This window comes from Natator depressus, chromosome 1 (genome assembly GCF_965152275.1).
Source record: "Natator depressus isolate rNatDep1 chromosome 1, rNatDep2.hap1, whole genome shotgun sequence".
In the NCBI taxonomy this organism is placed as follows: domain Eukaryota; kingdom Metazoa; phylum Chordata; order Testudines; family Cheloniidae; genus Natator; species Natator depressus.
This window is the reverse complement of record NC_134234.1, coordinates 211447434-211454540: the sequence shown is the minus strand read 5'-3', so window position 1 is coordinate 211454540 and position 7107 is coordinate 211447434.

Here is a 7107-nt window from a genome sequence, read left to right as displayed (position 1 = left end):
ATCACATTCTTCCGCACAGTGGCGCCTGCTTTGGCTGAGTAAATACTGCAGGATAAGGCGTGAGTTGTTTGTAATGCTCACAACAACAGTGTACAGCTGAGTGGGGTCCATGCTTGATGTGCTATGGTGTCTGCGCAGGTAACCCAGGATTAGGAAAAAAATGCGTGAAAAGGGCTTGGGTTTTTTGCCATTGATATCAGGGAGGGAGGAAGATAAGTGCATCATGGGATGCTAACGCCATGTTCCTATAACCACCTGCACAAATGTTTTGGTCCCATGAAGCATTGCAAGCCCAACCCAATGTTCCACTCGGCTCCATGCACTGTGGGATAGCTACCCACAGTGCAGCGCTCCATGAGTCGATGCAGATCCTGCTAGTGAAGATGCACTCTGCGGATACAATGAGCATAGTGGGGACAAGCAAGAGCGACTTGCTTAAATCAGAGGCTCAATGTCAACTTACATAAAATAAACCTGAATTTGTAGTGTAGACATGCCCTAAGAGTAGTTAAATTCTGGAACAAGCTGCCAATGGAATTTGTGGAATCCCTGTCACTGGAAGTTTTTAAGAACAGGTTGGAAAAACACCTCTCATGGATGGTCTAGGTTTACTTAGTCCTGCCTCAGCCCTGGGGCCTGGACTTGATGACCTCTAGAGGTCTCTTCCAAAGCTACATTTCTATGATTCTATAAATGTAGCAATATATCCATGAAAGCAAAATATTTATAGGAATGTATAGGAATCAAAAATATGATGGGAACATAATGGGGGGCTTCAATCATCCTGAAATCTGCTGGGAGAGCAATACAGCAGTGCACAGACAATCCAGGAAGTTTTTGGAGAGTGTTGGGGATGACTTCTTGGTGCAACTACTGGAGGAACCAAACAGGGGCTGTTCTCCAGTTGACCTGCTGCTTACAAACAGGGAAGAATTGGTAGGGGAAGTAGAAGTGGGTGACAACCTGGGGAGCAGTGACCATGAGATGGTCGAATTCAGAATCCTCACTAAAGGAAGAAAGGAGAGCAGCAAAATACGGACCCTGGACTTCAGAAAAGCAGACTTTGACTCCTCCAGGGAACTGATGGGCAGAATACCCTGGGAAGCTAATATGAGGGGGAAAGGAGTCCAGGAGAGCTGGCTGTTTTTAAAAGAAACCTTATTGAGGGCGCAGGAACAAACCATCCCGATGTGCAGAAAGAATAGCAAATATGGCAGGCGACCAGCTTAGTTTAACAGAGAAATCTTCTGTGAGCTTAAACACAAAAAGGAAGCTTACAAAAAGTGGGGACTTGGTCAGATAACTAGGGAGGAATATAAAAATATTGCTCGAGCATGCCGGGGTGTAATCAGGAAGGCCAAAACAGAACTGGAGTTGCAGCTACCAAGGGATGTAAAGGGTAACAAGAAGGGTTTCTACAGGTATGTTAGCAACAAGAAAAAGGTCAGGGAAAGTGTGGGACCCTTAATGAATGGGGGAAGCAACCTAGTGACAGATGATGTGGAAAAAGCTGAAGTACTCAATGCTTTTTTTGCCTCAGCCTTCACAGACAAGGTCAGCTCCCACACTGCTGTACTGGGCAGCAAAGTATGGGGACAAGGTGAGCAGCCCTCAGTGGTGAAAGAACAGATTGAGGACTGTTTAGAAAAGCTGGACATGCACAAGTCCATGGGTCCAGATCTAATGCATCCGAGGGTGCTGAGGGAATTGGCTGATGTGGTTGCAGAGCCATTGGCCATTATCTCTGAAAACTCGTGGTGATCAGGGGAGGTCCCGGATGATTGAAAAAAGGCAAATATAGTGCCCATCTTTAAAAAAGGGGAGAAGGAGAACCTGGGGAACTACAGACCAGTCAGCCTCACCTCAGTCCCTGGAAAAATCATGGAGCAGGTCCTCAAGGAAACCATTTTGAAGCACTGTAAGGTCTATAGTGTAGACATAGCCTTAAACACCAATTAATGCCCCCCAGGATGGACCTGATGGGGCCTAATTAGCAGATTTGAATTGGCTGGGGGGGAACTAATGGGAAAATTTGACCCATTAACACAGGGGGCATAAGAAGGCACAGGAAGGACGTGCAGGAGAGGAGGAGAGGGGAATGGGATGGGGAAGAGGAAGAAGAAGGGGAAAGGGAAACTGGGAGAGGGGGGCAGGGCAGCGGGCAGGCTAGCAAGCAGAACTAGAACCAGAATGGATCTCTGGGTAGTGAGATCTCTGCCCTCTCCTCTTCTTGGCAGAGAACTGAGGAGAAACTGAAACTAAATAATATGGTGGCTGGATCAGTAAGGTGGTGGGAGAGAAAATGTAAATAAACTGCACAATGGTGTTTAACAACTGAATGACTCAGAGTTTGTGTAGACAGAGCAGAAAACAGGAGTGGGTTGTCACCCTGTCACGCTCCCCCAATCCCTGTGTGCAAATAATTAAATCTGTCCACTCCTTTCTTATTGGAGTTAGACTAAGTGTTATCACACTTCCTTTAAGCCCTTCAGGTAGTCTTAGAATTTTTATTCATTCCCTTCTGTGGTGGCCATAGCCTCGTCAAGCCCTCTTAGGAAATTTAGCATGGAATATAATACAGGGCAGTTTGAGGGTCACATTATCCTGCCAGTATGACCATTCATTTTATAACCATATTCTACTTCCTCATCACAGAGCTATACGGCCGGTATAGTTTTGAATATACAGGCAACAAAGCAACAGGGTAAATTCCCTATAGCTCTTCCTTGTTCTGCCCAAGAAGAGCAGTATTCTTTACTCTTGTGCCATGTTTTCATTTCCTTAGCAAAAATGGTAACACTTCTCTCCATGTTGTATCCAGCTCTCTGGGCAAGGTCTTCATTTATCTCCTTGAAAAAGAGACATTACAGGTCCATCACATTTCTGTGGGATGCAGTTTCATGTGAGGGGTCATAACGTAGTAGCTGCGCCGGCGTGTTCATGCGCCACCATTCTGTATTGGAATAGAGTCTCTAAGTGGCACAAGTTTGTGATTTGAAACTAAAGCTGCTGAGTCTGTGTGTCTCAGGTTCAGCTGATGCTGGCCATGAATTTGGGACAGTTAGAAAACAAACATGGAGAATCCAAGAGGTAGCATCCCTAGTCCAGCATAGCCTCACCCTCCTTACTTAGAGGAGGCTAGCACCATTAATGGAACTAGGCCAGGCACCGTCTGCCCCAGAGAAGAACATACGTGCAACCAATGTAAGAGAGAACAGGCTGAACTGCAGAGTCACTGTCTGCTCAAAGGTCCAATGTATGGGGAGGTGCAAGTGAGATACATCCCCAAATTATCAGGAATGATAAAGATTTTTCCATTGAAATATGAAAAGGAAAAACTGGGCCTAAACCTGCAACTTAAAATTAAAAAAAAAAGAAAGACACCAGGATTTCTCTCATCTGTCACCTTCTAGCACAGTCCTTGGCATGTGCGTCTGCAAGCATAGTCCTAGAATGGAAGAGCTTGATCAGGGGTTTAGGGAAAATTTTGAACAGGTGTATGCTACATCCCGCTAGTGTGCTGACTTAATGCTGATCCACTTAAATGCTGACCCAGTCTCGTCAGTGAATTGTTATTATCAACGGTCACAGAAATTGTAACTATTTGTGGGCCCCATGAACAAGAGAGGAAATGAGAGCACCCAGGGAGGAAGGAAACATCATATATCACATAGGTGACATGAATGAGACATGAGTCAGTTTGTCATTTGCAGTTCACATCCTGTCACTCCCAAAGGAACAGGAAGGAAACGGGTGACATAAATTGGAAACTGATATGCCCATGTTACAAAACCCTGAAGTTAGAGTGCCTGGGATCATTGAGTATAACCCCTGCTGGATGCCCAGCACTTCCCGCAAAGATTCTTTTGTGGCTTTCCTTACTATTAACAATTAGATCAGGCCCTTGGACAGTGTGTGCACAGGGACAGAGGAACCCTGAGAAAGCTCTTTTGTTAATAATGACAAGGTGAACAGACATCTAATGAAACAAATATGTTACAATAAGGGCTGTAACAGAATAGTGAACTTGAGTCTCTACCCTTCATGTTCACAATATTTGTGGGGTTTGTGTTCTTTGCTTGGAGATCGTCTCTTTGCTGGTGGCAGATTTCCAGTGTTTTCTGCAGTTGGAGGATACTCTCCACAATTTCACATTGCTTGTTGAGGGTTTTGTTCTGCAGAACTAAAATTCACAATAAATTCACACATACTGTGCAACTTGTAAATTGTGTACTTTTTTATAAGTTGTCTTTTGGTCTATAGGTCTGCTTAGAGATCATTTTAATTTTTCAGATTATTTTGGTAGTTAAGGAAAAGGGAAATCATGCCTTACCAATCTACTAGAATTCTTTGAGGGGGTCAACAGGCATGTGGACAAGGGGGATCCAGTGGATACAGTATTCTTAGATATTCAGAAAGCCTTTGACAAGTTCCTTCACCAAAGGCTCTTAAGCAAAGTAAGCTGTCATGGAATAAGAGGGAAGGTGCTCTCATGGATTAGTAACTAGTTAAAAGATTGGAAACAAAGGGTAGGAATAAATGGTCAGTTCTCAGAATGAAGAGAGGCAAATAGAGGTCTACTGGGCCCAGTCCTTTTCAATATATTCATAAATGATCTGGAAAAAGGGGTAAACAGTGAGGTGGCAAAATTTGCAGATGATAAAAAAGTGCTCAAGATAGTTAAGTCCCAGGCAGACTGCGAAGAGCAACAAAGGGATCTCTTAAAACTGGGTGACCATGGCAGATGAAATTCATTCTTGATAAATGCAAAGTAATGCACATTGGAAAACATAATCCAAACTATACGTATAAAATTATGGGTTCTAAATTGGCTGTTACCACTCAAGAAAGAGATCTTGGAGTCACTGTGGATAGTTCTCTGAAAACGTCCCCTCAATGTGCAGTGTCAGTCAAAAAAGCAAACAGAATATTGGGAATCATTAAGAAAGGGATAGATAATAAGACCAAAAACATCATATTGCCTCTATATAACTCCATGGTAAGCCCAAATCTTGAATGCTGCATGCAGATGTGGTCGCCCCATCTTAAAAAATATATATTGGAATTGGAAAAGTTTCAGAAAAGGGCTACACAAATTATTAGGGGTGTGGAACGGCTGTCATATGAGGAGAGATTAATAAGACTGGGACTTTTCAGCTTGGCAAAAAGATGACTAAGGCGGGATATGATAGAGGTCTATAAAATCATGATTGATGTGGAGAAAGTAAATAAGGACATGTTATTTACTTGTTATATACTCATAACATAATAACTCGGGGTCACCAAATGAAATTAATAGGTAGCAGGTTTGAAACAAAGAAAAGGAAGTATTTTTTCACACAATGCACAGTCAATCTGTGGAACTCCTTGCCAGAAGATTTTGTGAAGGTCAAGACTATAACAGGGTTCCAAAAAGGACTAGATAAATTCATGGAGGATGGGTCCATCAATGGCAATTAGCCAGGATGGGCAGGGATGGTGTCCCTAGCCTCTGTTTGCCAGAAGCTGGAAATGGGAGACAGGGAATGAATCACTTGATGATTACCTGTTCTGTTCATTCCCTCTGGGGCACCTGGCACTAGCCACTGTCGGAAGATGGGATACTGGGTTAGATGGGCCTTTGGTCTGACTCAGTATAGCCATTCTTATGTTCTTGTGTTCTTATGTGGTTTTGTAATCTGGCTAACAGACCATGTGCAAAAACATAATATATAATTTACACTGATTTTTAATCTGTGCAAGAGTTAAATTGGGGGAAAGGGTAGTGCTACTATCTCAAGCTCAATACACAGAATAAGTTTTGTACCTGTTAGTCATCAAAGTGAGGCACCACTTACACAGATTTTTTTCAAAATATGATCATGCTCTGAGCTCCACTGGGCTCCTCCTCAGTGGGGCCTGAATATGCCCATGGGCTCTCCTAGACTTCTTTGGCATGGCTCCTTTTTGTCTGAGGGGGAATTTAATAAGTATTATCTCTGAAATGCCAGCCATGTCGGGCACCAAAATGAGCTGTTTCTCAAAGCAGATTGTGCTGATTTGTGATCCTCCCTCTCCTTTCTTACATGAGGAATTAAAGTTAGCATTTAAATTATCATCAATAGGCATCTGAGTTAACACCTCACTTAGAGGAATGGGGCAGGTCATCCCTTTCAGGGCTATTGTTCCAGGAATCACTTAGGCATCTCTGCCATTCATTTCTGAGGTTTTCTTTGCAACCATAATAATAGAAACTGATGTTTAAAAACTGAAAGCTGGGATTCTGCAAAACTAAATAGCAACATCTAAATAAACCCACTGGGGCCATTCAGATGAAAGGGTACAATTGTGACATTGGAAACTATCTGCACAGCATTGTCCTTCTCACAAGAACTAAGCACTTCTACAAGAGGCGAACCACAACAATCTGCTGAAAGGGAAACCACAACCTCGTTTTAGTCAGAGTGGGCAAATGAAGACGTCAAAGATTAAGGAACCCATCTGAGTAGAACAGGAGGTGGGAAATGATCTAGTCTAGTCATAGGAGATAGTTGAAGATGCAAGCTTGTTATTATATCTCAACATGTGGTTTCTTCTACATCTGAGTCATCCATAGGGTATGGTTTTCAAATTGTCTGTGAAATGATAGTGTTGATGGTGAAGATAAACAAAGTAGCACATTGCCAGTTAGTGCTGTGGAGAGGGGGGAGCTTAAAGGTTTTTCTGTAGTAAAGCTTATTTGTCTCTTGAATGAGTGAATCTGTCTCTCTCTCTCCATAAGCCAGGTCTACAGTAGAAACTTTTGGCAGTTTAGCAATGTCAGCTTGGGGTGTGATTTTTGCAGTATTATTCTACTGACTAAAACCCTAGTGTAAACACAGCTTATACTGGTAAAAAAAAAGACTGTTGTTGCCAATACAACTTATTTTGCTCAGGAACCCATTATAAGCTATACCATCAAAATCACCTTTTTGCCAGTATAAGCTGCATCTACTCTAGCACAGTTTGCTGGTATATCTATACTGGCAAACCATTTCTAGTGTAGATATGGCCTTATTGATGAGTTTATTGTGTTCCAATGTCATCATAGAATCATAGAATCATAGAATATCAGGGTTGGAAGGGAGC